The 8985-nt window shown below is 39.5% G+C and overlaps 1 protein-coding gene across 1 annotated transcript in view; it reads left to right on the forward strand.

The window, feature by feature from the left end:
• Nucleotides 1-1090: 1090 nt before the first annotated feature.
• LOC141906046 (uncharacterized) overlaps nucleotides 1091-8985 on the forward strand; it is a 26149-nt gene continuing 18254 nt past the window's right edge. The window contains exon 1 of the mRNA XM_074795197.1: nucleotides 1091-1328. The gene's annotated coding sequence lies outside the window, so the exon portion shown is untranslated. The remainder of the gene's footprint in view (nucleotides 1329-8985) is intronic.

Raw genomic sequence — 8985 nt, forward strand, 5'->3', positions numbered from 1 at the left:
TTAGAATACTTTCCGGAGGTGACCCAGAGATCTATGGCCTACCTGAGAGATTTGATCACATTTCCCCGATTTAACAGTGGTATGGGTGGAGTTATGATTCGAAGAGCATATTTTATTTTCATTTTGAATTGAATGCAGCAAAAGAAAATTGTATCAATTTTCATCAGAACGTTCCAGAACGTTGATGCGTAACAATGATCATTAGTATAAATACAAAATCTATCTTCGGAGACGATCAGGATATTTTTGCATCGACACATTTATAATCTGGCTAAACAAACCTGTTATTAATCGTGCCCGTATTCAATTCATGTAATCACTAAATTGCGTGTTGATTTGGCAGAAACGAATAAGATTCTCATTAATCAAAATTTAATTAACCAATCCCAGTGGCGTAGGCTATAGACCATCGATTTCAATAATGATACGGAAACGTCCTACAACATTATCACCATCTCATAGATATTACATCGCAGTGGCTTTTCCGTGAATACATGTGTATACAAGTTATTCCACCAAGGGACCAGCAAGCTCTACAGTGACGCCATCCAAGTCGAAATCGAATGTTTTTCAATCATTACCAATAATCAAATTTTATTGGTACAGAACTGATAGATATTTGGGTTTAAAAAGTAGGATCATTAAACCAAGAAGGGGGCCTATGTTTGTCAGTATCCTAACCGACTCGACATTGGTAATATGAAAAATGGACATTTCAGCGGGCTTCTCTAGATTCCTTTAAAAGGTTCCAACAAAGATTTGCTTCTTGCGTAAATAACGATCACTTATTTTTCAATTCGACGCCACCGATTTGTATCTCTTCTGATAAATATTTCATATAACTCCCCGTTTCGAGCCGGGGCGATGCAGCCTCTACCACGATACGCTCTGAAGTGAGCTCGCTATTTTCACCGCGTGTTCCCTTAGTTGCTAGTGGCGCTTTATTCTCAGGAGAGCGTATCATATTAGCCGGTGAGTAAACAGTATCGTCGAACTGTTCAACAGGTTGATTCAGTCGTATTTCATTACGTATACCGCGTTAGTCCCGGACAAAGCTGAGATGTTCACAGGCGATCGGGTAGTTCTGGTATCTTCTCCGATCGGGTTGTTAATATCCGTTTTTATCGCGACGTATAGCCGCCGAGGAAAGTTTGTCATATCGCGAAGCGTTCCTTCCGCTCAGTAACGTGTAATCGGAAGATTTTCGTTTTGTCAACAGGTAATGAGGATTTACCCAGGCGTTCGTGTGTACGTTTATGGACTAGATAAGCAGTTCAAGCAGAAGAGCAATAGCCGTGTAATCTAAACGAAGAACTCTACAAATTTTGGTAAGTAGGTTTTTTGGATTTTCATTCAGACATTCTACGAGATTCCCAATAGCGCTTTTCGACCATGTGCCCTATCAATATCTCCTAGATTTTGCTAAATTTTCCAGAAATTCCGTAACTTGGTTAATGTTTTCTCAATGAAAAACGCAATTACGCTGAAATATTTGCGGGTACCACCGTCGGGGTTTATCACCCCGGTATCCCAAGCATAGGAAGATACTATATAGGAAAGACGGTTTCGGGCATCTTTTTGATGGGAACCATGCCGGATACGCTTGGCGAAAGGGCCAGCTGATCACGTGAGCGTGGGAATTTCAAAGCAGACTGCATGTAATTGTGCAGTATACGACGAACGCAGTGTAGAATCGATGCGAGAGCCAACGACACGGCGGCGACCATGCCACAGTCTCTGGTTGTCAGGCAACACTCAAGAACATCGACAAATAAAACATAGCTAACGACCTGAGATTCGCTCTATAGATCCATATCATCGGCTTAGGAAGTTTCTCTCCGATTTCGTAAACAGAAAGCTAGATATACAATTCATCACCGGTTTAGTGCGGGTTTGACGGTCTTTTAATTGAATGGGTAAGAACACATCGGGTTTGAACGCGGGGAATTCGATTCCAGTACCGAATTTATAGATTGACTACAAACCGTTTAAACGTATGAAATAACGTAATTTCCGGTTAGGCGCGGGTGTTGTCATTTTATCTCGCAAAGAGGAAGTAACACCGTTTCATTAAATCAAAAGGTTTGGGCGTGTGTGTTCTTTGAGAGCGAAAAAATACACAGCTACCCGAGGGAATAATGTAAATATATACGTTATTTACTACGACGATGCGTTTGGATTTTTATTCACCCTGCTGTCATTATGTTCTGGTAGAATTTGACACTATCGTATCCGGTTGCAATACGTTTATGCCTTGATGCAGCCGTGGAGGTGGCTTCTCTACCGTTGGCACCCTGTTCAGTTAAATCAGAGAGGTCTCTCGCACCTCTCTTATTAGATCCTAGAGTGAAAGTCCTAACAAGTAGACATTGCAAAAAATGCCAAGGCCAACATTTTGATTTCAACAGTTTATTTCCACGACCTGTTTCGACTGTGGCACACAAGTCTTCTGTCAAAATCAAAATGTTGGCCTTGACCTTTTTTGCTATGTCTCATATTAGTTGCACGAGTGAGAACGTGGCTGCATCAGTCAGTTTAAATTTTTTGGACCGTTTGCCTTCGCCAGTTAGATATCAATGCGCTTATTTTTCAATTAATTTATTTTATCCTTCACTCAATCCTACGCAACTTAAAGATGATAGAATCTATATAATCATTAGATTGGTAGTGAATGATTGGCGTTAAAAACACTTAAAACTTCAACCCTTAAATGCTGCTTGCATTAGATCAAAACGCTCAATTATCCCATATTACGCAGAAATGGCATACATTTGAATATTTAATTTTTTTTCATTACCCATTTTCATCCAATTTATCGCGTTTCATTTGTTCTATTCACTCAAATCAATTCCCTATACCGCAATTTGTTCGATGGCGGTTTTCATGCGATAGCGGCTATGCTGGTGAAACGACGGCTGTGTCCGTGCGGCAAAACAATAAATAGACATCAGACCGGCTCAACCGATCCCTCGGGGGTAAATGATCATAGAATTACTGGTTTTAATTTTGTCACATCCGACCAGTAACGAAGCCACAAGAACGTCTGCATATACGTGTATGTATGTTTGTTGTGGGTACACTGATACGAAAGTCGATTTTCTCTTGAAAGCCTTCATTAATTATTGCAGTATTCGAATAGTTAAACAACCATACAGTGGGACGATTTCAGCATTTTTTCAGCGCACTCTTTCTGCACTTTGAATTGTTGATAAGGTTTTAATCTGTTGTTTGAAGCGCGACGTGTTCGACTCGCTAAAACGCCGTGTAGACAACGATATAAACATGTATGCGGTTTTGGCCATTTATTTGGCCTCCGAGTAAAATACCATGAGATATTCCTCTTCAAATACGGCAAATCGACTACAGAACTCAACCTATCATTTTACGCATGGCAAATTTGAATCATATTTACGATTTATTGAATAGATTAGAATATCGTGGACGCCATTTTTTGCAGCTCTTTTGATTGTCCTTGCCTACTAAAATAATGCTAATACAGTAAGCAAACTGTTTCCTTTAGTTTACAATCATGTGTGAAAGCAAATGATGCAGCTGATACAGTCGTACTTCGATACAAATCAATCAAATCATATATGCCATTTGAGTACACTCAAACCATGCTCAAAACCTATTTAGTATGCGTATATTCGTGCATATCAGACACTTATTCTGTCAGTTTTACATGAGTTGGATATCGAGTTACAAAAATATGATTTCCATCCATAACCGTTTCTAGGGAACGTCACACAATATTACTCTCTATTAACCACAGTCTCTTAAGTCCGATCGCGCAGTCCAGCTTAAAGGTATTACAATAAAACCTGATCAAGACAACTAGGATACCATGTTGATGTAATCAAATCAGGGATTGAGAATGTTTTTCTCATTTTTTTTTTAAGTGTCCGCTCGGGAACAAATTACACGGATAATGACTGACAGCTAAGCTTCAATTTGTTCTGACCCTAGAACTCCACTAGAAGTCCACTTTACCGATCGCATAAGAAATCTGTTAATCTGATAGTAGGCAGGAAGAGAGTTTATGATCCGGATGTGCTATCTCAAACCGGAATACGACAATCGGACTGGTCCCTGGTCATTGGCGAGAGATGAACTCTGAGCGCTGCGACGTTTAGAAGCTATATCGACCGTGGGATGCAAATAATGTCACGGAAAATTACTTTCATTATTCAGTGACTGTTCAATTTTCGGTGATTGATTCACCGCGTATGGCGTGGAGTAGTTGGTTCCGAAACGGAATCGCCATATGCAAACATACGTAGTACGCTTCATTCTAAGAAATCAAACCTGTGGTCCCTTAACTGGTATCTGCCGTCTGAGCAACTGCGTTCTAAAGGAATCCCAATGACAGTGTAATGGCTGGTGATAAATTGAACAGTATTTAAAAGCTGAATGGTCGCGGGAACTTTAATGCGTGAAATGCGAGAATGCCGCAAATTGATTCTAAGCAGCTAATGCGTAATTCATCATACGTTAAGTAAGATAACGTTAAGAAAAAGATGTTTAAAACACGAATCGTTTTCCTGTGCGAGAAAACGGTCTTCATCGATTCAAGACAAGCTTATCAAGATCCAGAGGTTACAGCAGCTCAGATCTAAGGCCAGTTTACCCATATAATCCAGTCTAATAATCAATTTTAGACGACTATATATCCAAACTCTCACCGTGCAACCGATCTGTAGTTACATCAGAATATTCACTTTCTCTTCCGGATTTCGACCCAGACGACTGCATACCACGTGACGCGGACTGATTCCATCTCGCACGGAATTTAATAGTTAATCAGCAAATCGTCTGAAATTCGAAAAGCAATTCGGAAATGAAATCCAATCGATTACGAGTTTAATGTTCATCGTCTCCGTTCGTGACGTTCGCGTATTTTCGTTGAATCTAATTTCTTTGCTTAATTTTGGAGATCAGGGCATGTCATTTACTTCGCAGTAAAAATAGATTGGCGAAAATGAAAGGCGAAAATACTGGACGAGTGTGTACCAAGAACAGGGCTGTTTCCCGTGCAAATCCGGGTATAGTCGATTCTGAAGAGTTGTCGGTACCCAATATATATATAACATAAGAATACTCCCTGCGAGTAGAAGAATGGCTTTGTATCCTTTGGCCATATTACGAGAGGGGATGCGTTTTCAATCCATCTGTTCCCGCCCTGTTTGAGATTGAATATGTATCTTGTTATAAAGCCCCGTACTAAAAACTCAATCACAACGCTATACAATAAAATTTGACAAAATTCTTATAGGACACGATGCAGAACTAATCAAAATAGGTGCTACGAGAAGGGTCTCGGAAATTATTTTCTATTTCTATTTATGATGTGAAAAAAAGTAATCAGTAAGTCCTTATTCATTCAACACCGCGCTTTCTCTCGCTAAAGCAAGAGGTTTTCAGCGATTTCTCAAGATAATATTTCCACGGTTGCCTGTTGACTCGTTCATTGCTGTAGCTGTTAATGACATGTATGACGTGCTAGCTTCTAACAAGTATCTCTCGAAATCAAATGGAAACGTTGGATAGATACATTGCAACTAGTATGCAATCATACATGTTAATGATTAAGAAAAATTTATTGCTATGAACTATAATACAGAGCCTGCCCTGACAGACCCGATGTCGTCGATGTTTTTTTTTTGACGCCGTAAAACAGTTATGATAATCTTTATACACGTTGATGCCTATATGCGTTATATGAGGGACCTGCGTGAGTCGATGTGCACTCATTACTTCATCAATATTGGTATTTTAAAATAACAATTATATGCAATTATGAATTTTGGCTTCATTATTTTATTGATGTGCATCAATATATCGAGGCTAGACTGGTTGCCGGTCAATTCAATTCCATTATCGATACACTCGGATCCAAAGAAACTTTATTGATCCTAAAACATGGTATTATTCATATGACAGGTATATCATTTTGATTGTTGACGATATCAAGCGATATATGTGTTACTTTTCAAGGCGTGAATAAACTTTCAAGTTAGTTTTCTTGTCACGACTTCATATTACGATGCCATGATTATGATTACGTAAATGAATTTGCATGCTCGCTGGACGCTAGAACTCAGTTCTATCGATGTTAGCTAAATTTTGAACAAGGAGTCTCGGGGAATAGGGATACTCATGTCATACAATGTTTTAAAGGTTTAGGAAGCCCATAACGTGGCTGCAATCTAAGTTGTTCGAATATCTGCTCGAATTCAAATCTTTCTAATGCGATTTACATCTTCTTCGTAATTTTTTTCTAAATTATACTCGACTCTACTTGATTTGAGGGTTGATTCATCACTGCGTCTTTCTGTAATTACGAATTTACTGGAGACCACTTGGCAGTTGTGCGCCGTTTGACAGTAATCAGATCTTCACCACCAGATTGCTCGCCGGAAATCAAACACCGACGGAACAGTCGATGATTTGCTCTGCCGCAGTACCCTTACACCGACTGTGTTTTGTTATTGCATTCGGGACGATATTCTAGAAAACCATGCTTCGAAATCAATCTGATTCGGGGATCTTTGTTGATTGACTCCTCGGTACAACAGCTTGCATGACTGTTCGTACGATCAACTAGATACGATTGTCTGTCTTCTTATTTATACAGAATATTAAAACCCGACTGTAGATGAAATGGCGATATCTGGGTGTAGCCTATAAAGTTAAGTAGTCACGCAGCTCAAGTCTGCCCCTGACGATGAACACACGTTTATTACTGTCGCATCGCATGCTAGAAGAGTCTCGCATGAGCAATATCTACAATCAGTGAATCTCTGTGCTCCGCGGGATAACGAGAATTCGCTATTTTCCGTTCGTTTAACGGCGCCGTATACAAAATCGTTCGAGCTCACCAACAGGGATTGTATACACCATCCATGTATTCTTTAACATCAGTTATAAAAGCAGTTCAAACCACTAAAGAGAAGAAGAATGATAGCATTTTCGTCCTTCTTAGCAAAGTAAAGCAGTCGATTTTTAGTAGTTTTCGTATGTATCTTAATAAGATACGGCAGTTACCTACGCACACGAAGACAATCAAGGATTCATCGCCATTGGAAAAGGCATGATCATCGGTGAATAAAGGCCTTTAGATGGAATTGTTGAAAATTAGAAATGGTTTAAATCAGCCAAGTCTGAGAGTTTTGAAAAAAAGAATTCGCATTGGATGAGTTTAAAACACGGCAAACATTCGAATGTATCATTAATGCGCTAGTAGCGTGGTGAGGACATTCACCAAATACAAATATCAATCGATTTACCATCACGTGGCTTGAAAAGAAACATTTGCTCAGATAATCAATCTTAATCAATCAAAATGTCGCCTGAAATGTAAACAAACCGCCGAGAGCTATAGCCACTTCCGTATTGATGTGTAACTACGTCAGTGCCGTAGATAAATTCTGAAAATGTGAAGAATGATTTATCTTGAATGAAACAAGGTAACGAAATAGGTCCTATATCAAACAGACTATTCAAAATAGAACCTCTTACCTATAAATCTTGATCGGAAACCTACGTATGCGCTAACTCAACTGACAGACATAAGCCGTAACAACCCCCCTCGCCGTATCAGAGGCTGATCCAAGGGGTTTTAGGGAGTCTCGGCCGCCACCCCCATACCCCCCACCTAGCTCCGTGTTTGAAAAATTTCTGATATTGATATCAATCATATTAATGATGAAACTAACCACAATTCAAATCTTTATCGATTGATTTTTCGGCGTCTGCCAGAAATTAACGTATAGGTAATGCACAAATCTTTATGAATGCTTTAGGCCCTTAATTGCCTTGATTACTCTTAGGCCTTTGTTATTACTATCATTTTCATTAATATTACTGCCGTTTTGTTAAAAAAGATTTGGCTTATAATTTATGATTTTATTCGAAATTATATACCGGCGCGAAGTCCTCGTGTGTGATAGGTTCATTTATAATGACAGACGACCGATCGATTTCCTAACGTAAAGACCAGCTCGACTCATCCATCACGCTGTAGCGTTAAAAAATCGAACCGTGCACTGCTCGATTAGCCTAAACTAGCCTTATATAGAAAAAAATCGTTCGTCGCTCAGATCCGACAGGGGTCTCAAACGACGACACGCACCGGCTTAGCCGTGTTTGCATGTCTTTTATCGGCGACACAGCCGAGTAAAGGATTCGGATTTATGCTGTCATTGTTTCGGATGAGAAGACTTTTAGTTTGGAAGCTCTTGAAAAGCACAGCGCAATGACTTACACGGTCTCCGTAGCGCAACTAAATTGAATTTCAGATCGTACCTTTACGTGATTTGCATGCGAGCAAATACAACGAATGCAAACTATATCGTTTGTCGTGTTGTGCGAACGTCTTCCACTTGTTTCCACATTGATAAATTACTTGTTAGAAAGATCTCCAACAACCAGCACCAGATTCAAACTGAATTCGTTAATTCTGTAATAGCGAGCAAAACAATGAGCAAATGAGCTAATGAGCAAAATGAATGTCATCATTTGTTTTCCAATAGTTCGCCATTTGGTTGGTAGGAAATGCCTATAGTCCCGCTGTTTTTTTTGTGTTTGGTAGAAAACCCAGATCAGTTTCCATAGGAAATTTTCCCAAAACCAAAATCGGTTTTCTGTGCTTTTCTTTTTGATTTCCGATGTATTCTATATCAACGCACTTATGATCGAACTTAACGTTTAGTTCAGTTCATCCATTATCCATCTTTAGGATGAACTCTTGTACACACACAAACACAAATACACCATCAATGCCAGTACCATTCTCGCTACCAATGCTCACGCATATAACCAAGGTACAGTAACACTTAAATCAATTAGTCTTGAGGGGGCTCTTACCGGTAAATGTTTACCAGTTTATTCAACGGTAATAGTTACAGTCGGAATTGACCTCGTAGTGTAGATGACAGAACCCCGATAATTGATTCACCGGTCCACCTCATAGGCCTACGATCGGCG

This window comes from Tubulanus polymorphus, chromosome 5 (assembly GCF_964204645.1).
Source record: "Tubulanus polymorphus chromosome 5, tnTubPoly1.2, whole genome shotgun sequence".
Lineage (NCBI taxonomy): Eukaryota > Metazoa > Nemertea > Palaeonemertea > Tubulaniformes > Tubulanidae > Tubulanus > Tubulanus polymorphus.